The 27,076-nt window shown below is 38.7% G+C and overlaps 2 long non-coding RNA genes across 3 annotated transcripts in view; one reads left to right on the top strand and one right to left on the bottom strand.

Moving 5' to 3' along the window:
- LOC122239468 overlaps positions 1-27,076 on the top strand; it is a 50,103-nt gene that overhangs the window by 3,981 nt on the left and 19,046 nt on the right. The gene's annotated exons all lie outside the window — the stretch shown is intronic.
- On the bottom strand, positions 3,024-25,494 carry LOC122239467. 2 transcript variants are annotated; one of them, XR_006218624.1, is made up of 3 exons: positions 25,319-25,494; positions 16,586-16,791; positions 3,024-3,294 (listed from the first exon to the last, which is right to left on the bottom strand). It is a non-coding gene; the product is annotated as an uncharacterized LOC122239467 (long non-coding RNA). The 2 variants fall into 2 exon arrangements; XR_006218625.1 differs by lacking the exon at positions 3,024-3,294 and adding an exon at positions 15,384-15,782.

Here is a 27,076-nt window from a genome sequence, read left to right as displayed (position 1 = left end):
TTGGGGCCCGAGACTTAGTTCCTTTTTTATTGTCCTAGTCTGCTTCTGATTTTCTCAAAAGAGTATAGATATTTAATGCCTTTTTATTGTAAGTGAACTGATATTATATTAATTTTAGCTTATCTTTATTTTAATAATTTAAATGTCCCCTTACTCAAAATGAAAGCCTAAATAGAAACATTACCAATGTCTACATCTGCTAGTTGGTTATTGGATGGATACAATGTCTTTGGAGAATGCAAATATAAAGATGGCTCAGTAGGATGTAGGCTTCATGTCTGTGTCTTGCAGGTTAAGAAGCATAAGAAAGCTTGTGATTATTAAGCACAGGTGGATCCCTAAGGGCATAAGAGAAGTGGGTTGTGGGAACAGTATGGCACAGGGATGGCAAATAAGCGGCGTGACTAATCTATCCCAGCCTTCTTTCCAGAGGGGCTCTGCAGTGCCTCGCAATCCATCTCTGTACAGAACTCCAGGCAGCCACTACCCATAGACCAGGGCTGACTCTAGAAAGAAAAGTCAACTGTGAGGTGAAAGGGACTTCGTTACCAATCCAAAAATGCTACTTATTGGCTGAGTGGCCCTGGGCAGGTTATTTAACCTTGAAGATCCTCCATCATTTCATTATTAAGTAGAGGTAATGGTAGTACCTTCTTCCCCAGGTTGCTAGCAGGGTTAAAATGAGATACATATAGCACAGGCCCTGAACAGACATTAAGTATCCTTGCAAAGAAAATAGAGAAAATGCCTCTTTTAACTTTCCTTTCTAATAGCAAGTTATCCACAAAATAAAAAATAATAATGCAATATCTGGCCCCATCTTTTTTTTTTTTTGATTTCTGAGCTTACTCAGAATAATTTTGAGTTTTCATGATTTTTTTTGTTCCTTTTTAAAGGTGTAATGCCATGAGTTCAGGGAATTTAGAGTCAGCCAGACCTAGGTTTGAGTTACAATTCTGTCATTGACTTGGAAACTAGAGATAAATTGCTAAACTTACCAAGCATCTGTCTCCTCATCTATAAAACAGGAATGACATTACCTATACCACAAAGCTATTGTGAGATTAAAAAAGACAAAACACATAAGCCATAAATCACTTGGTAAATATTCTTTGTAATCATTCCTGCCAGGCAGGTCTCTAAGGGGCACCTGTGCCCATTCCAGTGAAAGGAGCCATCTGGCCATGACACTGCACTTTGAGCTTGTCCTGTTTAGTGCGACCATTGTGCTAACTGCTGTTTACCCAACTCTGATGAAGTTACTCAGTTCTCGTCCTTGGCTGCTTCCTGGCCTTTGTGCAATATCTCCTGATTTGAGGCTGGATCCCTGCAGATCATATGACCTGGTCACAGCAGAGATGGTTACGCTTTAACTTGCGTTAGTAACCAGTGTTATGAACTATCAAGTGGAAAGAGACTGAAGGTGCTGGGGATCAGAGTTGGGGAATATCAAGGATGCTGTTCTACCTAATCTTTTGCATCTGATTCAATAATTATTGATTGCCTACCATGCACCAGGCTCCGAGGATATAAACAGGACATGGCCCTGCCTTGGGGAGCTCAGAGCCTGGTGAGATGCAGCAAGAATAAATTTTCCTTTATATGAACAGTTACACAAAAAGTAAGTTGGGTATAATAAGGTTCCTTCAAGAAATATGTGTAAGAGTACACATGCCCACTTCAAAGAGAGTACATTTCTTAAAATATCCCTTTGAGATTGAAAGAAAGAGAATGCATATTTCTTTAAAGAAAAATAGAACTAAAAGCTACCAAGACATACACAGACTTCAATGTATATGTATAATTTTTGTAGAATATATATTAAAAATGATATAATACATATATTATAATATATAATAACTTTAAAACTCAGTGAACTTTCACAAACTGGACACACTTAAATAAACAATAAGCAGACTGAGAAACAGAACCTTACCAGCACCCTAGAATCTGCCCCATCATGTCCTTTCTGATAGCATCAAATATAGTTTTGTATCTGTGCACTTTATATAAATGGAATCATATAGTATAGTATGCATATTTTAAGAACATTTTCCCATCAAATTTAAATGTATTATTTGATGCTTTCTTCATTAAATTAAACCAGGAAAGGTTGATTTACTGTGTAGCATAGGCTTGAAATAAAGTATTCTCAGGCTTACATAAAAATTTCCAACTGTTTCTGCCCAGGATGATGTCTTAGTACCTGAATGTTCTGATTCTGGAGGTTACACTTCAGAATGTGAACTCATTCATTAGAAAAAGCTTTATTTGATGGAGGGCCAGGTACCTGCTTCCCAGCAACACAGCTTAAGTAAATGCCCAACTCAGACAGTCAACATTACTGTCTCAAAAATCTTTCATTCTGACATATTATCACACATTTGTCATTAGGGAACTGCATACTCACATATGTCCATAAATATTTGGTCTTAGTAGACCCAGGTTGACCTGCTTGAGAATCAGAACAGGGAAAAATCTTATCTCTGTCCTTGGAAAACATACAATTAAATGAAGGGAAAGTTTGAATGTGGCCTCTGAGAGACTCTGTTTCCCTGAAAACAAAATCATTTTGCTCTAGTCAATCAATAACTACATGGTAAATGTGAATCTTAGGCTCAGAAAGAGGTTATCGGCCACAACATTTCTTAACACTTTCATAATGTTATCAGGAATTAAAAGGTAACATTTATCAAATATTTACAAGTTGCATGGGACACAGCACAGTGTAAACATATGAATCTGATAATATCCAAGCTACAGTTTTAAAACAGATCCAAAAAAATCTCAAAAATGTTTGCTCTTCAATGATACATTCTCCATCATGTAAAAATTTAACCATTGAGATGCTCTAATGACATGTGGAATGGGTCACACCAGGAAGAATGTATCTCAGGTGAAAGGTCAATATCAACAGAGATGAAAGAGATTGCATTAGGCAGGTTATGCCAACCAGGAAGGACAAACATTTTCTACATGAATGTAGGAAAAAACCTATTATATAATGGAAAATGTGAGGCAAATATTATTTTATTTCAGTTGATTACATATGAAAGGTGTGTGCTAAAGTACACAAAAAAGAAATAGTCCTGTCTTCCTGTGGTTAACTCCATTCTGTCTTTTGCTGTATGTGGTGGCATTTGTCCATATTCTGGGGGGACAGAAACCTCATTTATCTTTCTCCTTCCACAGTCCCTTGAGCACTTTGCCTCTGTATTAGGGCTTTGCCCAGTCCAGAGCCTCCATCACGACTTCCATTGTGGTGGATCTTTTATTGCATTAATTAGAGATGGTCTAGAAAGGTAAGGGGAGGAAAAGGAGCAGGAAGAGTGGAACATAAGCTGGTAGACAACAATCTTTAGAAAATATAAGATCATTAGCTGGAAAAAAAAAATAGAGTCACATAGCCCCAATACTTCAATCTCCACACCCCCATCCTCCAGGTGAACTTGAATGATTCAGGACATTGCTGTTCAGTTTGTACCTCGTATACTGCTGCCGTCTCTGTTGTGTTTCACCTCAGGGCCATGTGTGATGGCCACAGCTCAGACAGGTGGGCCTGACTAGAGAGTAAGGTATATAGCTATAGTGGTCTGAAAGATTTAGGACAGTGAAATAAGACTTTCCAGAAAAGAAAATTTCCTAAAGTAGATTTTATTGGTGGAGCATTTGTTTCTTTGCTTTCAGAGTTGAAAGTGCTTACATTGTGAATTTCTTAGCCTTTAAATCTGAGAAGTGTGTTAAGCTTTACAATGATGGTGGATGGCAGCTAGAAATTCAAGGTTGTGTTACAATGGTAATTGGAAATAAGACCCAAATGGCCTTGTAGAAATAAAACAACAACAACAACAACAACAACAACAACAACAAAATGTTTCTTTCTAAAACACAATAAGTGAAGATTTTTATCAAATATGGGAAGAGAAACTGGGGACAAAGAGAACCAGAACTTAAATATCATGAAACATTGGGCAACTACAGAACAGGCACACATACATACATTTTTTTTGATTTCAGCATTTTGCTGTGAATGAAATACTGCAAACTATAAAAGGTAATAATTTATTTTTATTTACATGCATGTAATCATAAGCTTTTTAAATTGGGCAATATAATCATAAGCTTTTTAAACTGGTGTAAACCAGACACCAGTTCATTAAATTGGAACTCTAATGGATATTCACCCTGTGTAAATATGGGTGGGAAAAAGGAGAGCTTTAGAACTAATTGACTTCCTGCCCCAGGCACCCAAACATCTTTCTGCAACTCTGGATTTGTCCCTCCAGGATACTACTGCCAAAATGATCAACACAAGGTCCCAAAATAACAATTTATTCTGCCCAAAGGACATTGTGCCCTCAGTCTCCTGGCCAGATGAATTGGTACAATTACATCCTTCTCTCTTGCTTTCCCCCTCAGGATATCCTAGGTGTCAGGGCTTTACATGTTGCGATGATTCAGAGCAAAAAATCTGCTAAGAGGAAAGACAGTGCTACAAGCGTCTTCTTAGATTCTTAGGTCCAAACTGATGGAGCGAAACACAAATCCTCCAATGGTCTGTTTCCTTCAAAACTTCGCTGCCCCTGAGGCACATCCACAGATCAAGTGGAAAGTTAATCCTTTCCTGACTCCTGACACAAATATGTTGGCCTTAACCAACAACAGCCCCAAATTAGCCGATTTCAAGTCTTCTTTCCCTTCACCAAGAATTAGCAACTTAAAGACCATTGTTAATCTGCCAGTTAATCTGCTGAGCTCCAGTTCTCTCTCTGAAGGAATCCAACAGAAAAATATACATTCATATCTGCTTTTGAAAAAAAAAATTTTAACGTTTATTTATTTTTGAGACAGAGAGAGACAGAGCATGAATGGGGGACGGGCAGAGAGAGAGGGAGACCCAGAACCGGAAGCAGGCTCCAGGCTCTGAGCCATCAGCCCAGAGCCCGACGCGGGGCTCGAACTCACAGACCACGAGATCATGACCTGAGCCGAAGTCAGACGCTTAACCGACTGAGCCACCCAGGCGCCCCTCATATCTGCTTTTGGAAAGAAAACTCTGTTCAACATGGTTTTGGATCATTTCCTCTTATTTGCTTTGCCTCTTTTGCCTTAAAACTCTCTTCTATCAGCACATTCTTTGGACAGAGCTGTGTTTTGGGGGGAAAAAGTTCCTTTACTCATTTTTCTTTCTGAGTCAGACTCACTGAGCTCTGCATGAACAGACCCTTTCATGAGGAAACCCCACAGCTCACTCTCAGGATGTTCAGGAAGAGGTGTGTGTCTGCTGAAAAAGCTTTTCTCAGTATAAATAAGCTCAAGGTAGGGTTCTTAACAAAGAGCTGGGAAGTTGGAAGAAGGTGGTCATTTCCTCAGAGGCTCAACATCTGACCCCACTGAGGTCCTCACTTGCAAGTATTAGGATGAGTGATTCTAAAACCCACACACAGGTGGGCACTTGAGCAGTGTTTTTGATCCTGAAGAGCTGCCTGCTAGGGAATTACTCACCAGCAGTATTTCACTGCCATTTAAAGAAAATGGTTTGGTTACTTCCTAAAGTGAGGGATAGGGAGAAGAAAAGGGCCAGGTAGATTGTTCCCAGTGAAAATGAAAAAAGAGGAGACATTTACATAAGTCCTTAGTAGTTCTTTAAGACTAAACTCTTACTTATAAACATTTTTTAACAAATTTAGAAGTAGATGGGATTCTTACCAAGAGGGACATAGCTTTCTATTGAATTTTCATGTTAATGAGGATTAGTTTGAAGGATCACCTTCATTCTCCATTTATTTGCTCATTTGTTCATTCATTCAGTCAATATTAATTATTAAGTGCCTACTTATGCCAGGTGTGGTGGCAGGTACGGGGATACAACAGTGAGCCCAACTGGTCACCTCTACCTCTCCATGTAGTTGAAAAACAAGAAATGGATCAACTAATCACACAAATAAACATGAAATTACTAAGCTCTCCAAGGGCAGGGACATGGGACTATGCAAACCCATAAGAGTGTTGTTCATCCTAGTTAGGAAGGTCAGGAAATACTTACCAGAGGAAGTTATAATTGAGTCTGGATGTGGAGGGGGAGTAGTACTCAAAGAACTGAAGGTATGGCTGGACTGGGGAGAGCGAGGATGAATGGGAGATAAGATAGAGCAGAAACAGACCTTTAGGGATGGGAATGTGCAGGCTCTCATTACCGGCAATGTGAAGGCATGGACGTTATCCTAAGAGCAATGGAAAGCTATCAGAGGGTTTTACACAGGAGAAATGATAGGATATGATCCAAGATGACATGACGTGACATAATACTATTAGGTTGGATTTCTGTGCCTGCAGCATATTGGTGGTGGTAAGAACAGAAGGGCAGGCAGGCTATCAATAGACTGAAAGAGACCAGAAAGGTGACTGGTACAGGTTATTTCATTTAGAAATCTTTACACATTAATTAAATCAATCTGATACAAGGTAAATCAGATTTCTTTCTTTCTTTCTTTTTTTTTTTTTTTGTCTAACACCTCATAAAATTCTTCTTTGGGACCTACTTACATTTTCCCACTCTCTTCCTAAGAGATCCTTCCCTCTGTTTATTCAACAGAAGATTTGCTTCTGCCATTTTATAAGCCAAAATCACTTAGCCAACCTAAGAATCTTTATTTGTAAAAGGGCTAATTATAGTCTCCAGGCTTTCCTTATGGAGTGAGTTATAATGAGTGTAATCTGCAGTTATAGGTATGAAAGTTCCCTGTACACTAGAATACATGAGATCAATGTAGGTTGGCATTATTGCAATGCTTCTAATTATGTGTGATGTCTACCTTCTCTGGGAGTTAATGGAATGTTGATATGAATATTCTGGCAGGAAAAATAAGTTTAGGTGCTTTTTTTTAATTTTTTTTATTTTTTTTTTAACGTTTATTTATTTTTGAGACAGAGAGAGACAGAGCATGAACGGGGGAGGGGCAGAGAGAGAGGGAGACACAGAATCGGAAGCATGCTCCAGGCTCTGAGCCATCAGCCCAGAGCCCGACGCATGCCTCGAACTCACGGACCGTGAGATCGTGACCTGAGCCGAAGTCGGACGCCCAACTGACTGAGCCACCCAGGCGCCCCAAGTTTAGGTGCTTTAATTATGATACTCATCAGATTCCTAGATAAGGCAACAATTAGTTCAGAATTAATGTAGCCAAACAGAGACAGACCCAGAGAGCAAATTGGAGCAACTTTGTAGCCACAGCCTCAGGTCTCTGGATATTATGAGACTATACTCCAACCCATTTACCACGGTGAAAAGGCATGTTTAATCCAGTAGGTGGCAACTGTGTCCTCAGAATGCATCCATTCACAACTGTGAGAAGTTGGAAAGGCTCTAAGAACTGAGAAATGAGGGTTGCCTGGGTGACTCAGTTGGTTAAGTGTCCGACTTCAGCTCAAGTCATGATCTCATGGTCCATGAGTTTGAGCCCCATGTCAGGCTCTGTGCTGACAGCTCAGAGCCTGGAGCCTGCTTCGTACTCTGTGTCTCCCTCTCTGTCTGCTCCTCCCCCCCGCTTACACTCTGTCTCAAAAATAAATAGACATTTTTTTAAAAAGATTAAAAAAGAACGTAGAAATGATATCATTGTTGTCTTTGGGGGGCACTGGTAGAGAAGAGCCTCTCGTCTCCCCAGAAGAACAAATAGCTATGCTTAATTAACCTCCACCTTCTGTTTGTGTAAGCAGGCTTAGGATTTGATCAAACAAATATACTTTAACAAGGGGGGGGGGCACATCTCAGGGAGGGGAATAGGTAGCAGAACAGTCATGGGAGAGAAGAAAATAAAAACATATCAAACTTATTATAGAGCTTTCTATCCAAATTCCATGGAGGCCAAGCTACTGCAGGAAACTGGGTCTCTCAGATACTTCTGTTCTCTGTCCTCTTGCCCCTTTTTCATTAAATTTTGGCATAATCTCTGATGACTTTCAGAATAGAAAGAGCCTGTTCATTTTCCAGGGATGCACTAGGCAGTCATGAACTTGATTGTGTAGAGGAGGGGAGAGAAAAGAACTAAGGTGTTGGGGGCATCCTCTTCATCTGTGAGCATCACCTTCCACACATTGAGAATCAATTCTAACTTTATAACCTTCTGTGTTTCTCCTAAGGTCATCTCAAATTGTATTAGAAAGTACTCCCCAAACTGAAGCAGTGAATTCTAATGTACGATAACCTTGTCTAGATATTTCTACTCTGTCTTGGTAAAGTAGTACTCCTTGGGGAAAGTTGTGAAGAGGTGCTGAAGAAATCCAAACCAGGCCTTATGAGATGTTTCCATTTGAGAGCAGAGAGGGCTCTTAGGGTCTGAGGAGGTAAGACCCTGAGAATCCCACTTCCTGTTCCTTAAGGAGCCTTTGGGATGCTATGTTTGTGACTATGTGTGTCTGTGTGTGCAGCAGGAAGTAGAGGAGTTGCACATTTACCTTTGTAAGAGATAGCGAATATAAAGGGGAGCTGAAGAATCTTCTGGAAGTTAGGATGGTCTATCAAATCTAATAAACACTTACTAACATGAATGCAGTTTGAGATGCTCTTGAAGATGGGTAGGACTTAGGAGGCTGAGGTAGGTTGGAAATTGGCAAGACATTGCAAGTAGAAGAAATAGGTGGAACAAGGAAAATAAAATATGAAATGTAGGACTTAGACAAAAAAATATCTAGTCAGTCAATATAGCTATACATTTCTGAGTTGATTAGAAAGGGAAATAAGGCTGGAAAGCTTAAGTATGGTCAAATTATAGACAGCTTGGAAAGCCAGTCAGAAAGGTGGGAGGACCATTGATTCAATCACTCTGAAATATTTATGTAGTGTGACTATGTGCCAAACACAATTCCAGGTGCTTGAGATACATTGGGAAGCAAAAAAAAAAACAAAAAAAAAACAAAAAAAAACAAAAAAAAACAAAAAAAAACAAAAACGAATGTTTCTGCTATTACAGGATTTACATTCTAGGAATGACAATCTGCTATTTATCTGCCTTTCATTCAGAATGTCCATGAACTAAATTCATCTCTACAACAACCCCATATGGTTGGTATTATTATTAACCTGCTTCAAAGATGGGAAACTGAGGCAGAAGGAGGTTAAACATATTGCCCAAGGTCACACGGTTGGTAAATGTCTAGAGTGGCTCTTAACAACTGCATAATACTAGTTGTAAGAGCTGAAGGAAGAGAATTTCAAGGTGGTATGTTTGGCAAAAGGAGTAAGTGCAAGATTATACTGTAATAAAATACCATAGATGGACTAGGTGACTTAAACAACAGACATTTATTTCTCTCAGTTTTGCAAGGAAGCCTGAGATCCGGGTGCTAATATGGTCAGATTCTGGTGAGAGCTCTCTTCCTGGCTCACAGGCAACCACCTTCTTGCTGTGTGTTTACATGTCCTTTCCTTTGTGCTTGTGCTGTTCTTCTTCTTTCTTTTTTTAACCACTCTGTCATGGTGTGATTGACCACGAAGAGCTGTGCATATATGTACCAAATGTATACAACTTGATCGATTTGGAAATAAGTATGCACCCATTAAACCACTACCACAATCTATACCATAAATCTATTCATCACATCTAAAAGTTTCCTCCTGTTCTATTTATTATTATTGTTATTATTATGTATGTATGTATAATAAGAACTCTTAATTAAAATAGTCACACTCAGAAGCAAAGAGTAGAATGGTGGTTGCCAGGACCTAGGAGGAGGGAGAATCAGGGAGGTATTAGTCAAAAGGTTTTAAGTTTCAGTTATGCAAGACAAAAAAGTCCTAGAGTTTTACCATCAGCATAGTGCCTATAGTTAACAATGTCATATTGTATACTTAAACATTTCTAAGACAATAGATCTTATATTAAGTGTTTCCTTCCTCTTCTTACAAGGCCCCCAATCCTATAGGAGTAGGATCCTACTATTATGATCTTATTTAGCCTTAATTACTCCTAAAAGCTGTATCTCCAAATACAGTCACACTGGGTTGGGACTTCAGTATTTGAATTTGGGGGAGGGACACAATTCAGTCCATAGTACCAGGCAATACTAAGATTTTAAAAATCACCTAGTATTTGTCCAGGCTTACTGTCTACCTATGTTTTCTCATTTAATCCTAGTCATAACCCTAGGAAGTAGACAATATTCTTCCCATTTTACAGATTGTGGAAATATATAGTTACAAGAATTTAAAGAAGTTTTTTAACCACTTGTACATCTATTGATGGCCCCTGACCCAAAACCCCTAGTTCACTTTCTCTGTACCACACTCCACCGCTCAGCTGCCGGCCACAATTCTTACTCAGTGCATGGCTGGGTCCTAAAGGCTCTGTGACCGCTGGAAAGGAAGCACTCATTTTACACAAGAGGCTTCTGCTGTGCATGGAAGCCCAATGGCTGAGTACCTGGCAGAGCTTCCTGGGTACTCTGGGAAACAACTCTCTGCCCCAGGGAACCTAGTGTGGAGAGGAGATGCAGAAAAAGAGGGTTTGGATGGTGAATTTATCTGAGTCAGTTTAAGAAAAATGATTTTTTTTAAAAAGATTGTTTTATTTTTTTAAGGAGCTTTCAGAGAGAAAAATGGTACAACATTTCCCAGGGTAGAATGACTTAATTTAGTGACTGGGGGAAATTAAAATGTGTTTTCCGCAAAAGGAAATCTGAACCTCCTTTTTTTATAGCCACCTTTCATGGACTTTCTTTTTTAAATGTCTTCATTTTCTCATTCATTTCTACGTGGTTTGCTATTCGCATGGCTCTATGTAAAGGCTGCCATGAAAAAGGAGCCTGTGGCTAAAACCATAGAAAGACATTAGTGAAATAGTTTGTTAATTTTCCCAAGACATCTATCTGATCTTCTAGGTAGAACCATGAAGAGTTGGGATGTCTAGAAACTGACTTGCCCCTCAGGTGAAAAGAAGTGAGTGTTAACGGCATTCTATCACTTGGATATTTCGTACCAATAGGTCTGTGGGAAAGGTAAATAAAAATAGGAGCTAAATTCAACAGCTTATATTTGAACAAGTTACTGTGTTTTCTCATAAACTCATAATAAGTAACATAGATACATGGGTTTCATACCAGGTGTCTTCTGTTAGTAAGCTAATATTTATCTCCTGAAATTCTAATAGCTCATCTTTGCTTTCAAACACTCTCAGATCCTACATTTAATTGAATAGTTGCTCTGCCCTTGGTGAATTCACATATGTTAAATAATTTAATCTTCACAATGACCTACTGAAATGTGGTTATTTCCATGTTACAAGAGAGGAAACTGAGTGATGCCTGCCAGTTTTAGCTCCTGTAAGTTCACTGAGGACTGTGCCTGTTCATCATATATCCAGGGCTCACACAAGTATCTGCCACATGGTAGTGGTCAGTATTTATGAAATTCCTGAAGAAAAACATAGCCAATTTCAAACTCAGATTTTAGGCTCTTAGCAGCAGTAAGAGTGACTTATGACATCAGAATGACTTGTATGGTAATCCTCATAGAGAATTATTTTCCTAAGTATTGCAACATTATAGACACACTCTGCAAATACCCATTTCAATTTACTACTCCTTTTAATGATGTAAGGAACATATGTTTACTGTATAAGAATTCTGGAATACAAATGATCAGTAAGAACAACAAACAGGGTGCCTGGGTGGCTCAGTGAGTGAAGCGTCCGATTTCAGCTCAGGTCATGATCTTGTAGTTTGTGGGTTTGAGCCCTGCATCAGGCTCCATACTTTTTAGTGCAGAGACTCGGGATTTTCTCTCTCTCTGCCCCTGCCTGACTCATACTCTCTTCTCTATCTCAAAATAAATAAAAGTTAAACAACAACAGCAAACAAATTTAAATCACTTGATACCAGGCCGCTTAGAACACCTGCCTCTGTCTTGCAGCATCCTGTGCTCTGATAAAAATCTGTACCCTTTTTTTCAATTTTTTATTATTACTGAAGTATAGTTAATATATTAGTTTCAGTTTATAACACTGTAATTCAAAAATTCTATACATTACTCCGTGCTCACTGTTGTAAGTATAATCACCTATCACCTTACAGCACTATTACAATATTATTGGCTATATTCCCTATGCTGTACTTTTCATTTCTGTGACTTATGCGTTTTATAACTGGAAGTTTGTATCTGTTAGTCCCTGTACCTAGTTCGCTCATCCTGCCTCCCCTTCTCCTTTGCCAACCGCCAATTCTCTTGTATTTATGAGTCTGTTCCTGTTTTCCTGCTTATTTGTCATTTGTTTTGGTTTTGAGATTTCACACATTAGTGAAATCATATGGTATTTGTTTTTCTCTGACTTATTTTACTTAACATAATACCCTCTAGGTCTATCTATGTTGTCACAAATGACAAGATTTCATCCTATTTTAATGGCTGAGTAATATTCCATTGCATACACATACCACATCTTCTTTATCTGTATTTTCTTTCTTAACAAAAGGTGTGTTCTGTTCTTCCCATCTACCTTCCTGAGTTCTCCTTGGAGTCAAAGACAAGATGGGTTCTCTCTTTATGATCACCCAACAGGATCTAATAGGACCATCCCTTAGGGCTGTGGACCAGAAACGGGGATAACAAAGCTCCCGTTTCAAACAGTTTTATCCAATTGCTATCAGTTAAAAACAAGCACCAGGGACAGCCTGAAAAGAGCAATGACTTTGTCCTCAATCTCAGTTGCTCAGTGTAAAGAACAAATTTAGGTGATTTGGTATTAAATCCCCAGATAAAATCCAGATCTGTCATAGCCATTCTATCTCCCAGATCCTAGCTAGTGAGCTACCTACTATAACAAGCCTTTTGGTTTTCCAAATTCTTTTCTCCTGCAATCTAGGACTTAGACACATTGAATTATATATACTTGACTAACTAAAATGTATCCTTGTTTCTCTGACTTCATTTCACATAAGTGATAACTAAAAGGCTGATATAATTGGTAAGTATAAGGAAGAAGCTGCCTATTCCAGTAAAATTTGTTTAGCACTGTGAAACAGAGCTTTGTTTTTCCCTCAGCTCGTACTTCTCCTTGGTTCCCTAAAGTCATTGTGCTCAGCCTGACTGTGCCAGGTCCCTCTTTTCCAAGGTTTTTGCTAAAGGTATTGCCATCACTCTGACTCCACAAGAGTTTTCATTTCTTATTCTTTTATTGTGATTTTTAAGATGTAAGTCTTGATTTTTGTGAGAGGTCAGGGAAGACTGGCAAATGTAGAAGGGAGAAAAAAGAGTAACATGATATTTTCTATAGAAAAATGCATTTTGGGTGTCAGGAGCTGACAGGGGAAAAACACACAGACATTCATGGCAAAATTGTTGATGGAAGCTTAGGGGACTAATCCTGATGCTTACTTTATTTTCTTTTTAATGGGATGTCAGTTCTGAAGAATAAACAGTCTTTCCTGAATCCAGAGTTATAAGCACTTATTTGTCTAGATAAAGTACAGAAAAGAAATATTGTGTGCTGTGGCCCATAAGTCATCTTCATGGCCTTTCAGGTAAACTACCAAGGATTTTTACTGTTCAACTCAGTGGAACACAAATTGGTAAACTGAGAGCTAACTGATCACAGCCATTGAAGCAGTTCATAGCTGACACCCAAAATTTCATCTTAATCTGAAGTGGCAACATCAATTACCTAAAAACGTGCCACAGTAGGGAATGCCCACATCCCCTATTATGGGCAAAAGGAGAAAGGAGCATGTATCAGATGCTTCAAGGAAAGGCCTATTTTATTCTGAGACTTCTTCCAAGTGTTCCCTACCAGAGGAGTAGAGTGTGGTCACCCTGCCCCTCATTCCCAACACTCCATAAGGCAGCACCTGTACAGAAATGTGGATCACAAAATACAAAGATGCAAAATGGGATTGTAGCACAGGACAAACACAGAAATAAGGTTACTGTAGTCAGTATGTTTAACAGCCTGTCCCTCTGTTCTAGTATCATGAATTGTGAAGGCAGGAACACTAGCAGTCAGAGTGTGAATAGCTAAAAATCAATTTAAAATCTGAACGAGACACAATTGCTGAAGGAAGGCTGGAGAATTCTCTGCAATTGCTCTGAAAAGCTAATGACAAGAGGAAGCTGTAAGTGAAGTGCAGAATGGCATGAAGCAAAATCAAAGAGCATATAACAAGCAGACAATGTAAAACCTTAATGACAAAAGAAAATGTGAAATGATCTCACCAGGTTCTTACTGAGGAATGTTGGAAAGTTAATACCAGAGCCATACTATCCATTATAACATTAGAATACATTTAATTCCAATAGAGTTTCCTTCCTTGCAAATGGTTTACATAGTTCTTAAATTTGAACAATGGTGGTATAATGGGAAAACACTTGGAACCCAGAGCTGGCCTCAAGCCCTACCTGAGCCTATTGCTAACTGCTCATTTAGTCCACTCAGTCATTCCAAGAAAACTTTTTGAAAACCTATATATTTTACACTCCATTTGTGTTGAAGCAACTGTCTAATACTTTTGGAACTCAGATTACACATATGGAAACAGGGATGGTAATTCATATACTGACAACCTTGTAAGGTCTACAGAGAATCAGATGAGAGAGTGTTAAAAGGAACTGGACTATGGCTGTAACTTTTCCTTTTTTTTCTAGACAATTCTAGCTAATAAATAAGCTCATTTAAGTTATTTAAACCTGGTCTAAATAATGTGGTAATTAAGTTGGCACTATGACTGCAGAAACTATCTTTTGGTCTTCTGAGCTACCACTGAATCTCTAGGCAGCACTGAGGCATCATTCTGAATGCTTTTAGCACTCCATATGTGGTTCAGTTTTACTTGAAAACTGTCAAATATCAATTGGATTAATAGGATTCCATTGATCTCTACACCTGGTTAGATAGAAAATATCAGATTTAGAAACTATCACATAAAAAAAAATAGTCCTCTGTTCATAAACAGGTTGAGAAGTTAGTAGAGAAGCCTTCAGTGAGCTGCAGCTTGGCACAGACACCTCCTCTTGTCTTCCAGAAAGCCTTCCCTTGTCAATTTGTGCTCAGGTCGATTCAAAGGACACATTGTACTGGTGCCAACATTCAACATGCTTATGAAAATGCCTCTCCATTCCTTCCTGTTTCCACAGAGGCTTGTCTTTAAAATGGCCCTGCTGAGTGTTGGTAAACTCAATGGACAGAGTAGCCAGAACATTAGCATATGTATCTCTCTAGCTCAGGAATGGAAGAAAAGTTGGTTTCTCTTACTTTACTTTTATGTGGTTGCTCAATGAATGAGAGTTTAGACATAAAGCTTCTCCTTCTTTTTCAGCTTATCTTCTTACCAATGATCAAGCTTCTTCTGGTATGCAAATGGACCATTTAAAAGGCAGAAAACAAAATCCTGTAATTATGTGGAGTAATTTTGACCTTATTACCAGGCTTTTAGTGTATATGTAAAGTCAGAAAAAGAACAAACGTCTCTCAAGACCTGCGCTAGGTAATGGTCAGCAGTGTTACCAAATAGAGAACTTTTCCCCTGCCCGTAACCGTAAGAACACCATGGTAGCTGTCCCTGCTCTTCCTCTTGCATGGGGAGTGTTTGTCTGCATTGAGCTTTAGATTCTACACAGCATTGTCCCTGACACTCTCTAATTTCATAATCACAAGTCGGCAAAGTTTATTATCTCCAATTTACAGAGAATAATTCCAAAGGATGAATTGATCTTCAGGGCTTCAGTGAACTTGACTGAAATTCAGGTCTTCTGACTATAGGACTTTGCTGGTGAGTTTCTGAAACAGCTTGTATGCCTAGGAAAGGAGAACTAGCACTGGGTGAAAGACAGATTGTCACCATGTCTTAGGTCCTTTATGTGAGTCACCTTAACACCAATTTGTATACAAAAATTCACAAAGAAATTCAAACTTCACAATTTATGTTTTTACTACCCTAATCATTTTAGCATTCTGTCTACTTTGATAGAATGCACTACATATGTAGGTATGTTGTAAAACTTCTTCCACGTTCTCTTAACCCATCATATTAAAAACCATGCCTTCATACTCCTAACATTTAACAGTATAATGGGGCTGTTTTAAAAATAATGTATTTTGAGGCTGCATTGATAGAAATACACTATTTGGAATGTACAAGGGGATAGCACCATTCTGTGCTAGGTCGGGTCACATCTCAAACACAACTTTCAGTTCAGCACATTGATAAAATTAATATTGTGTATGTCCAGAGGATCATGCCTCCACCACCGGGAACTAGGGATTTGGGCCTAGGGATGAAAAAATGTAGGGTGAACATGATTGCCGTCTTCACATTTGCAAAGGCTGTCAGGGGAAGACAGATTAGACTCACTCCATGCCGCCCTCCAGGGCTGAACTAGATTCAGTGTATGGCAGCCACAGGGTGGCAGATTGAGGCTCAATGGAAGGAAGAGTTTTCTAAATTATTAGATCAGTTCACATTGGACTGAGTTGCCTCAAGCTATAGGTTGCTCCCAGGTACCAGAAATGTGCTCACAAAGGCTGAGCCATCCTTTGGCAGAATTGCCAATGCAGGTATTCAAGAACTGGAAACGGATGTAAGAAAATATCTCAGATACCTTGTATTCCAGATATTCTTGGGTCCTAGGATTCATGGCGAAGCAGCATGCTCAGAGCCTTCTCTCTTGTTTTCAGACCATCGAAACTAGTTTTGTTAAAAACACTTCCACCAACAGGAAAACAGGAATTTGTTGGTTTTGTATATCCCTTTGGGTTTATTCTCAATTCTTCCTTATTGTCTCTCATTTAGGCAGAAGATTTTATTCTGTAGTGGAAATATAGATATCATTGAATTTCTTTTTTTTAAATTAATTTGTTATTTTGAGAGAGGAAGAGACAATGCAAGTGGTGGAGGGGCAGAGAAAGAGGCGACAGAGAATCCCAAGCAGGCTTCACGCTGCTAGCACAGAGCCTGATGCAGGGCTTGAACTCATGAAACCACAATATCATGACCTGAGCTGAAACCAAAAGCCAGACACTTAACTGACTGAGCCACTTAGGCACCCCAACATCATTGAATTTCTTATAAACTCCTGAAATTTAAAATAAATTGTTAATGTTTTTCTTTTCTAAAGACTTTGTGTTTTTAGAGCAGTTTTAGGTTCACAGCAAAATTAAGAGGAAGTACAGAGATTTCCTATATACCTTCTGCCCCTAAATATGCATAGCCCCTCCCATTATCAACATCCCCCACCAGAATGGTACATTTGTTATAATTGATGAACCTACATTGACACATGATTATCAGCCGAAGTCCACAGCCTACATTAGGGTTCTCTCTTGGTAATGTACATTCAATGGGTTTGGATGAATGTATAATGGCATGCATCAATCATTATATTTTTTCTATATTCATTTTCTGTGAAAGCATGGTATCACTTGGTGGGGGATATTGATGATGGGGGAGGCTATGCATGGATGGGAACAGAGGATATATGAGAAATCTCTGTATCTTCCTCTCAATTTTGCACAAACCTAAAACTTTTATTAAACATGAAGTCTATATTTTTTAAAAGTTTGTGCAAAAGGACCTTGAGCCTGCCACATTTCTGAGAATGTGATTGTACTACTAGTTCATGAGCCCTCCGGTCTTTTTATCAGCAAGAAAGAAAAGGCACATTCAAACTTCATAATTGAGTTGAGTGTAGTATAGAAATATTTCAAAGATAGGATGGGGCTTGGAAAAATAAATTGTACAGGACCTAGGGTCTAATAGTAGTGGGCACAGTTACTACTCTGAAAAAGTAACAGGGAAGAACAGTTTCAAAAACCCACTGAGGGTCGCTGTGTAGAAAGAATTACCGTCTGGTATAGAGACTAGGCCAGCCCACTATGACCTGGCAGGGGTGGAGCTGAGAGAAACCTCTCTCATTTTTATTTCTTCCCACCCTCTGTCAACTGCTAGTGCCTCTTATTGGTAGAACCAACTGAAAGCCTGTGGGCAAGGGCACCTGTCAGTGCTGTCCACATGTATCAGCCTTACAGGGCACAGAGTAGGATAGGAGAAGAACTCAGAGTGGACATGGAGAGGCCAGAAGGAAATGATCAACACTGTCCTCTCTCATAGCACTCCCTGAGTTGGTCATTTCCTATCTGCTGTCTTTGTAGCCTGGAATGTACCTGTTAGCAGAGCCTATTTAATTGACTAAGACTTAGAATTGGCTTTAAAATAAGATTAAAAGAAGTCATTGTTTTAAAAGAAGTGTTCTATCTTCTGATTATGAGAACTAAGTAATTTAACAATAAATATTTCAGTGTAAACCAAATATTTGGGTTCACTTAAGAAAGGGTTTTATAGTAGGAGATTTATAAAAATCTCATACTTCCCAAAATGCTTTATTGGAATTGAAATGCTCCTTCTCCCAAACTAGCCATGCTTCTTACTGTCTTTTCCTTCCAAAGCCATCTGGTATGGTCTTGGATGGGAAATCTGTGATATACCTTCTAATTTCATTCTAAACATTCATATTCAATACAACATTGTATCATGTTTAGATAATTGAAATATTCAATATTTTTAGCTAGGTTAAATGAAAGGAAGATCATTTAAACATCACTCTTTGTTGTATGGCCTGTAACAACTTGCCAATAGAAGATACACATACTACTTATGGCATATAAAATGCCATAGTGTTGGGGAAATCAATAAGGTTATGACTGGAGAAAGAGGGATGGGCTAAATGGTCATCCCAGATTCCACGCACACATTTCCCTCTCTTCATCTATAAGGAATTATCAGAAAGCAAGTGAGTCTGGTATTTAAACATAAATTCATCTGTAATTTGGTGCTTTTCAGTGGAGGTTTTCAGAGCTCAATTTCAGTTTCATCTCAAAGTGGAATTTCAGAGTTACTTGACAATAACAGGTTTGCTCTTGAAAAATGAAAGTGGAAAGTGAAGTCTGGACTCCCCACTCCCACTTACCATGTCATAGACTTTCACCTTCTTCCAGAGTGAAGAGCATGCTCAGTGTTGATGGAAACACAGTGAGCTACCTTGTGGGAACTACTTTAGTGCAGCTAAATGTTTACTGTAGCAGAAATGTTCAAATCTTGTTGAGAAATTCATAGCACTAAAAGCAAAAGTGTTTCATAGCCTTATAGGTCCAGATATGTTATATCCTGTGAAATCTAATATGAATTTGGACTCCAATAAAATATATGCAAAAGGCCCGTATTTTGATCCTGAATTCCTCTAGTTTTTCATATAGGAAAGTTTTCTATGTGATGCATCCAACTAGAGCAACTGATAAGATAATCAAGAACAAAGGTCTGTTGTGCTGCCCCAAGGAGTAGATCCAGATGGTCTCCTGAAGAGAAATTGTCCCCAAACAATTACCATCTTTTGCTTTGGGGACCAGGTAGGAAGGAGGTGTTTAAGTTGAGTATTTGTACATATTCTTTGGAACTGTTTAGATTCTGATGAGGATGCAAGAGGTATTAGAAGTGTCTCAGATATAAAAACTATGGCTAATAAAAGCTAAAAATCAAATCTTCTGTTTAATACTTTGGAATTATTTCTGTTTAAATTTGGTAGAAAAACTATCAAACTATTAGTAGAATTTCTAAAAACTTTGGTGTAAATGATGGAAAGACAAAATATATATATATATAATTCATTGCCAGGAATTAGATTTAAGGGTATTAGCAAATTTGTTAACTTGTGGTCTGAGTTTAAAATTAGCAGGTTCTTAGGTAGCACTGCTCAATTACACCAGATATATTCTAAGGATATAATAGGACTCCATTTAGGTCATTAATATGTGACTCTCTTAATAATTTACTTTTTGATAAATATTGTCCAAGTGAAAATTTTTTTCAGATTCAACATGTTGCTTTTCCTAGAAAAATACCCAAAGCAGATGACTTTCCTAAGTAAAGCTGAAACTTGTAGAAATTAATCAAAAGGACATCTTTGTTCAAATAATTGGGGTTGGGCAGAGGGAGAACCCAGAACACACTGTATGTTATCCGAACCCTTGCAAAAACATATCTTGGGAGACCGAGCTGGCTAGCTTGGTTCTTTTGCAATAGAGTCGGTTTAGAAAGCAACATAAAATCTTCACTATCTCATGTGTATTTAGTACACTTTACAGTGTTTTGGTAATAGAAATATTAGAAGAGTTTGTCAGAGTGTGAAAATGACAAGTGATTACATATAAATTTTGTCTTATGTTTCAGGTGGGAATAGAGGCAAAGAATGGTGTACAGTGGTCATACTTTTTCTTGAATGTTTGTACCATTTAACAAATAGGATCAGAAAGTGCTCTACCTACTGCCTTTTTCCAAAGTTATCCCTCACTGGAAGAAGAAAAAAAAGCAATAATATAGTTAGCAATTATCAAGGAATAAGAAATGATTGCTGTGTTTAGGCCAATGGTAGAATAAAGCATTTTCTTTCAAAATCCTGCAGAAGTCCATAGAGAAGTGAGTGGCAATTGCTAAGCATTATTTGTTCCCAAGATCATATTTTCTTACATGGGTAACCTTGGACAAAACATTAAAACTTCATTATATGTCAAGACACTCACTGCTCTACCATTCCTCAGCAGTTCCCCATCATTTGAGGATGACGTTGTCACTACTCTGAATGGCAGAAAAGATTCTTCACAACCTAACCCTTGGCTGCCTCTTCAATCTCATGTCCTAACACTCATACATCCCCCCATCACCACAAATGTATCACAATTAATTATTGTAGATCTTAAGTGGACTGTGTCTGCAAGCCCCCTTGCCTTCCTTTACTGATTTAATAAATATTTTGGGGGTATATACTGTGTGTCAGACACTGAGCCAAGGGCTAATAATAAATGGTGGGCAAGGCAACATGATCCAAGGCCTCATGCAATTTATGGTAGAGTGGGGATAACAAAGAAACAGAACACCCCCACACACACTAACAACAACAATAAATAAATAAATATAAATAAAATAATTATAGATTGTGATAGGTGCTGGGAAGGGAAAATAAACAGAGGGTTAACATAGAGACAAAAGGGAATGATGAGTGTGAGGTGGTGACATTTGGTATGTGCCAGGTGAAGACCTGGGACAAAGACTTCCTGGCCAAGAAAAAAACATATACAAGTTCTAAGTATGGAAGATTTTCTAAAGTTCGGTGAATTAATAAAGGCCAGTGTGGCTGGAGTATGGTGTGGAGGACATAGCATGAGGTGAAGGTGAAGAGGTAGCTTCAGATCAAGCAGTCCTATAGCTCATAGCAAGGAGTTTTATTCCAAGTGCAATCAAAAGTTATCGGTTAGATTTAAGCAAAGTTGTAACATGGCTTAATTTATGTTTTAAAAAGATTGTTCTGGCTTTGTGTGATGAATGAATAAAAGAAAGACAATAGAGAAAGTGGGTGGAACAGTTACTTAGGCTATTCTGGCAGACCAAAAAAAGGGATAATAGCAGACGCATTCAAGAGATATAGGGGGGAAGAATTAGCAATGCAATTGAATTTTTCTGTTTTCTGACTTATTTCTATTACCTTAAAGTCCCAAACCAAGCATCCCCTACAAAACTAAGCTACTTTGAAAGCCTCTTAATCCCACAGGGTTAGAGACCCCCTCTTGTTCTCTAAACAGCCTGTCACATGGCTCTACAATGTGACATACCATAATATTGACTTCCTTGCCTGCCTTCTGTAAGATTGTGAACTATTTTTAGAATAATGGCTGTGTCTTGTCCATTTCTGTATCCTTGGCCTGAGAACAGAGCCCAGTGTGTAAGAGGTGCTCAGTAGATGTCAAATGTGTGTGTGAATCTTGCCTTCTAGATTGTTGGAGAGCTCTTCACATGACTTGCAACACTGAACAGAAGCCAGATCTAGGCACTTGGGATTGATTCTGATATTGAAAGGATTGTGGAAGAGCTTCTGCATACCAAAGACACCTACATGTATTAGAAGTGACCAACACATCTCAGACAGGAAGCCAAATTGATTTTCCAAGGCCACTTTGGGGGGAAGAGTTCTTGACTAAGGTAGACTTTCTCAAAAGTATTTTGAGTTACATTTCTAAACCTTGCTGTGACATTTACAGTTCAGAAAAGCTTGCAGCACATAGCTTACCAGACACTGTCATTTTTGACAAGGAGTTTGCATTTATCAGTCGTGTGTCTGGGAACTGTTGGGCAGAATCATAACCAAGCTGTCACCAGGGCCTCCTATTACCTTCAAGCAGATTCATTTTAATTCACCTCCATAAAGATTTAAGTGCCTAACATGAAACTTAAGGTGTTGTGCCTGGCTGTTAAAATAGAGATTGATGTCAGAATATTTCTAAAATATCTCTATTCATAAGGAACTCACAGCCCTGTGGGGCAAACAACTGAACAGGCATTGCTGTTGAGGACGATAAGAAGTTACGGTGTGTACATATAACATTATATGTATGCACGTAGTAAGAGAAAACATAATAATTTATGTTTTCTTCTGGAAGGAGGAGTAGAATGTATATTTGGTCAAAAGGAGCTTAACTTGAACTGGATTAGTAGTTTACCTGTCTCTCTCTGTCAGCTTCCCAGATGCAGGGAAGCCAAAGGCTTAAAGGCATTGGCTTCAAAGCTAGACTGTCTGGGTTCAAATCAATTACTTTATGACCTGTATAACCTCTACCAAGTTACTCAACAATTATTCACCCCAGCTTACTCAACTGTTAAATGGGATAATAATAGTACATACCCTGTAGTGTTGCTATGAGGATTAACTAAGTTTGTACGAAGAACAAGATAATGTCATTCCAGGCAGTGAAAATAGTATGACCAGAAGCAATGGGTGTCCATGGAATGTCAAGGAATTGCAAATCTCTGTGAACAGAGTATAGGGTATATTTGAAGAGGGAGATTGGAGAAGAGATTGGAAACACAGTTTGTGGCCCAGATCCTGAAGTGTTTGTAAAACATTCTAAGAAATTTGGATTCGATGCTATAGGTAATGAGGAGCTGCCAATGGTTTCAAACAAGGAAGTGGTGTGACCAGATCTATGTCTTAGAAAGACTCTTCTGTCAAGAGTAGAAGGGTTGGGGGGCGCCTGGGTGGCGTAGTCGGTTAAGCGTCCGACTTCAGCCAGGTCACGATCTCGCGGTCCGTGAGTTCGAAACCCGCGTCAGGCTCTGGGCTGATGGCTCGGAGCCTGGAGCCTGTTTCCGATTCTGTGTCTGCCTCTCTCTCTGCCCCTCCCCCGTTCATGCTCTGTCTCTCTCTGTCCCAAAAATAAATAAAAAACGTTGAAAAAAAAAAAATTAAAAAAAAAAAAAAAAAAAAAAGAGTAGAAGGGTTGGACTAGAAAGGGAAAGAATGAAAGGCAGAGAGTCGAAGCAAGTGATTATAGCAGTAATCCATGAGAGATGATTCAAAACCCATAATGAACAATAGGAAATGCTAACCTGCTCAGTTTAAGGTTTCTCAGATATTTTAACCATAGGATTCTTCTTTCCTTATATAATATTCCAAGAATTCCTCAGGAGTCAGTTTGGGAATGCTAGCTTAACACCTGCTAATTAAAAAAAAATTTTTTTAATCTGCTCCCTTTACATTTTTCTGCATCTCAGATTTGCTATTCCTAGCACCCAGCAGGGCATCATGATCACAGACAGAGCTACTTGTACATTATCTGACATGGACAAGTTAGCAGATCAACGAATGAGCAAGTGTTTCATGGAAGCTGAGTTTATGCTGAGCTCTTTGGATTTGCACATCAGCCAGTCCTCTGCCATAATGTTCTCTTCCCTTTGCCAGAGAAGCTTTGTGAGGAGAATAGTGTGATAAAAGTTGTGTTTGAGGAATATTAATCTGTTGTTGGCCTATATGGGGTGGTATAATGCTCTGGAAGCTTAGAATTCCCTTTCCAATGCATTTGGTTCAGTTCTCTCTGAATATAAAAATAACAAACCTTAGAATGTGCTAGGTATACTTACCTATAGCAGTAATCCATGAGAGATGATTCAAAACCCAGAATGGGGTATGAACAGTAGGGAATGCTAACCTGCTCAGTTTAAGGTTTCTCAGATATTTTGACCATAGGATTCTAAGTGCTACATACTTAGACAGTACACACACATACACACACACACACACACACACACACACACACACACAACTATTTATTCTTCATAATAACCCTATAAGGCAGAACTGTTATTTTCCATATTTTATGGATGTGTTGAGTCACAGAGAAAGCCAAAATCACATAGCTAGTAAAAGGTAAAACAAGGAGTGTCAGTGGCAACAGCTGGTGTGTGAAAGAATGTGTGAGTGAATGAGTGAGGGAGTGAACAGAGTAAAAGAACAAGAGATTATTAGTAAGCATTAGAAAAGTAAGAAGAAATTAAGGACAGTTTAAGGACAACATTAGGAGCCAAAATGGGAAAAGAGGCCCCTGGTTAACCTGGGCAGTATTCCAAAGAAATTACTCTTCAAATGAGAGAGTTTGAAGTAGTGGTAGTAAAGAAGAAAAAAAAAAAGTGAAATTCACTCAAGATTACAGTAAATAGGGCACATTGGGAAAGTTAACACATTTCTCTGCTGTCAAGATCAAGCTCTTGTATTATTATTGGCTTCTATAAGTGGCATTTGAAACAGATACCATTTCAACTGCAAAGAGTTTACTGAGTAAGACCCAAGAAATGTTTTCAATTTGCTGGATTCCGTGACCTCGAGAATAGAAATAGCATCTGTGTATCTAGAAAGAGGTGCAGAATATGTCCTATGGAAGGCTTGCTGACACAGTTCTAAACAAGACATCAGTCCCTACCTGAACCTGTCCATAAGCATGTACCTAGCCCTGTGTTAGGTGTTATCAGGGACAAAAGCATAAATATTATCAATCAATAAACATTCCCAAAGTATACACTAGGGCTAAATGGATAAAATATAATATATAATCCCTAATCGCAAAAACCTCCTAATCAACTAGGAGAGAAATGGTACAAACACAACGATACATTTAGATGACAGGTTTATAAAAACTCCTGTCCCAATAAAACATACCTAGTAAAGTGTACTATGAAAATAAAGTACAGAGTTATATAATAAGACCAAAACCACAAAATAAATTTAAATAAGAATGGCTCAATAAGGATTCAAGACAGGAGAAGGAATTTCAGGTTGGTCTAGGTTATTAAATAAATGATGATGAGGAGGAGAAAAATGTTTCAAGAAGGAAAGAGAGCAGCAGTACTTAATGCTGATTACAAATCAGGGACACTGAAATGGTTAAAAATATAATAATCATAATCATAATCATAACCATAATGTCTTTGGTCTTCCTCATTGAAGAAAGATTTCACTGACCTTGAATTATGAAATTAATTACCCAAAGCATATAATGCTAACTGCAAACTGTTATTTCTTCTGAAAGCAAGGTCCATTCTTGGATGTTTCTGATTTCACTCTCCCCATCTTTCTACATTGGGGTTTTGGTCTTCAGAGTCCTATAGACCTTCTCTAACACTTTCAATTCTTGTGTTTCCAAGGTTGGCATCAATAGGCATTATGAGTCATTTGTTCACACAACATAGAAATTCTGCCTTCTTACTAGTTTAGAGTTCTGTCCTTCTCTGACCCGTCCTTGACCTCAAAAGAGGCACAGCTGAGCACTTATCCAATTAGGCTCATCCTTATGCTAAAGAGATATGCCCAGGCCAGCATCATCTATACAGTGTACTTTTATATGAGTGCACAGCTCATGTGTCATAGCAGGCAACCTGGTACTGACATACAGCAAACCCTGATTACCATCAATCTGCTCCCAGAACCATGTACCCAACCATCACAAGATATCACTTTGGGGCTGACATCTTTGGGGCCTAGTCCCAGCCAGGATATGTGAGTCACCTAGGAATGACAGTCTGATCAAAATGCATGATGGATAGGGCCTAACCATCATCCCATCACTCATGAGCAAGGAGGCAAAAATTGTCAAGGTAGGGGTGTCAGGTGTGGGGAAGGTAATTTCTGACAGGTGATTAATGCCAGGAGCTAGCAATCATCCAGGTACTGCCAAGAGAAATGGGCAGTTGTATATATTTTTCTCTATGACAGTGCCTCCCTTCCCCCACTCTTGACCTCTGGTTTTACAATGTTGCAGAAAAGCCTCACAGATGATTTTTTTTTTCTTTCCCAAATTCTAAATATTCATGCCACTCAAAATCTAGAGCTTATATACTTTCTACATGCACACCTACCCCAATGTAATTCTAGTTAAGATTTCATAGCCCCATTGTCTTTTGAAAATCAACTGATATCTCCCTAGTTAATGTTACTCTGATGGTTATTAAGGAAGCGATAGGTCAGTCTGCCTTGGGCCAAATCTTGGTTTTGTCTAAGGCCCTGAGAAAATGATTGTACTTGTCTTTGTCTCAGCCTTCTCACCTATAAAATAAGATTGATTTGAGGATTAAAGGAGGATCTCTCACCTTTATGGTTTATGATAAATGCTTAATAAATACTGTGTACTATGGTTACTGTCCCTCTGCTGTGCTTGTTATGTATGAGAAAATTTTCAAAAACTGCATATTTTGTGAAACATGGGATACCTGAAGGAGACAGATAAAATGGTCAAGGGTAGAGGGTACTTGGACACTTGAATTAAACCAAAATGAGTGTGGGTCCTTTGAGATAGGAATTAGAACAAAATAGCAAAAGACAGAGAAGAGAAGCCATGCTTGAAACTGCTGAGATCTGGTCCTTCTCTCCACTGAGCCCCAGATAGCGAAACCATCAGCTTATTCAATATGTGGAGGATTCTGTGGAGGTGGTACAGAACCAGAGGTGTTAATTACCCCAGGACTCATTGGTGCAGCAAGTGGTGAGGAGAAATCCCTTCTGAGGTCACAGCAGGAACAGGTGTAGATATGCTGAGCATGAACAGCTTCACCCAGGCTCCAGGCAAGAGACAGAAGCCACACTGACTATTTTAACAGAGAGAATTTGATATAAAGGTTTGTTAGGTTTTGAAAAACCGAAAAGGCAAAGGAACTCTGAGGTATTACGAAGGTAGCAACTGCAAAGAGCAGCTTCAAGCCCTTTGGTCGAGGGAACCAAGGGAAG

The sequence above is a fragment of the Panthera tigris genome, chromosome B3 (genome assembly GCF_018350195.1).
Source record: "Panthera tigris isolate Pti1 chromosome B3, P.tigris_Pti1_mat1.1, whole genome shotgun sequence".
NCBI classification, from domain to species: Eukaryota; Metazoa; Chordata; class Mammalia; order Carnivora; family Felidae; genus Panthera; species Panthera tigris.
Note: the sequence above shows the minus strand (reverse complement) of the source record. Positions and strands in the feature narration are given on the sequence as shown.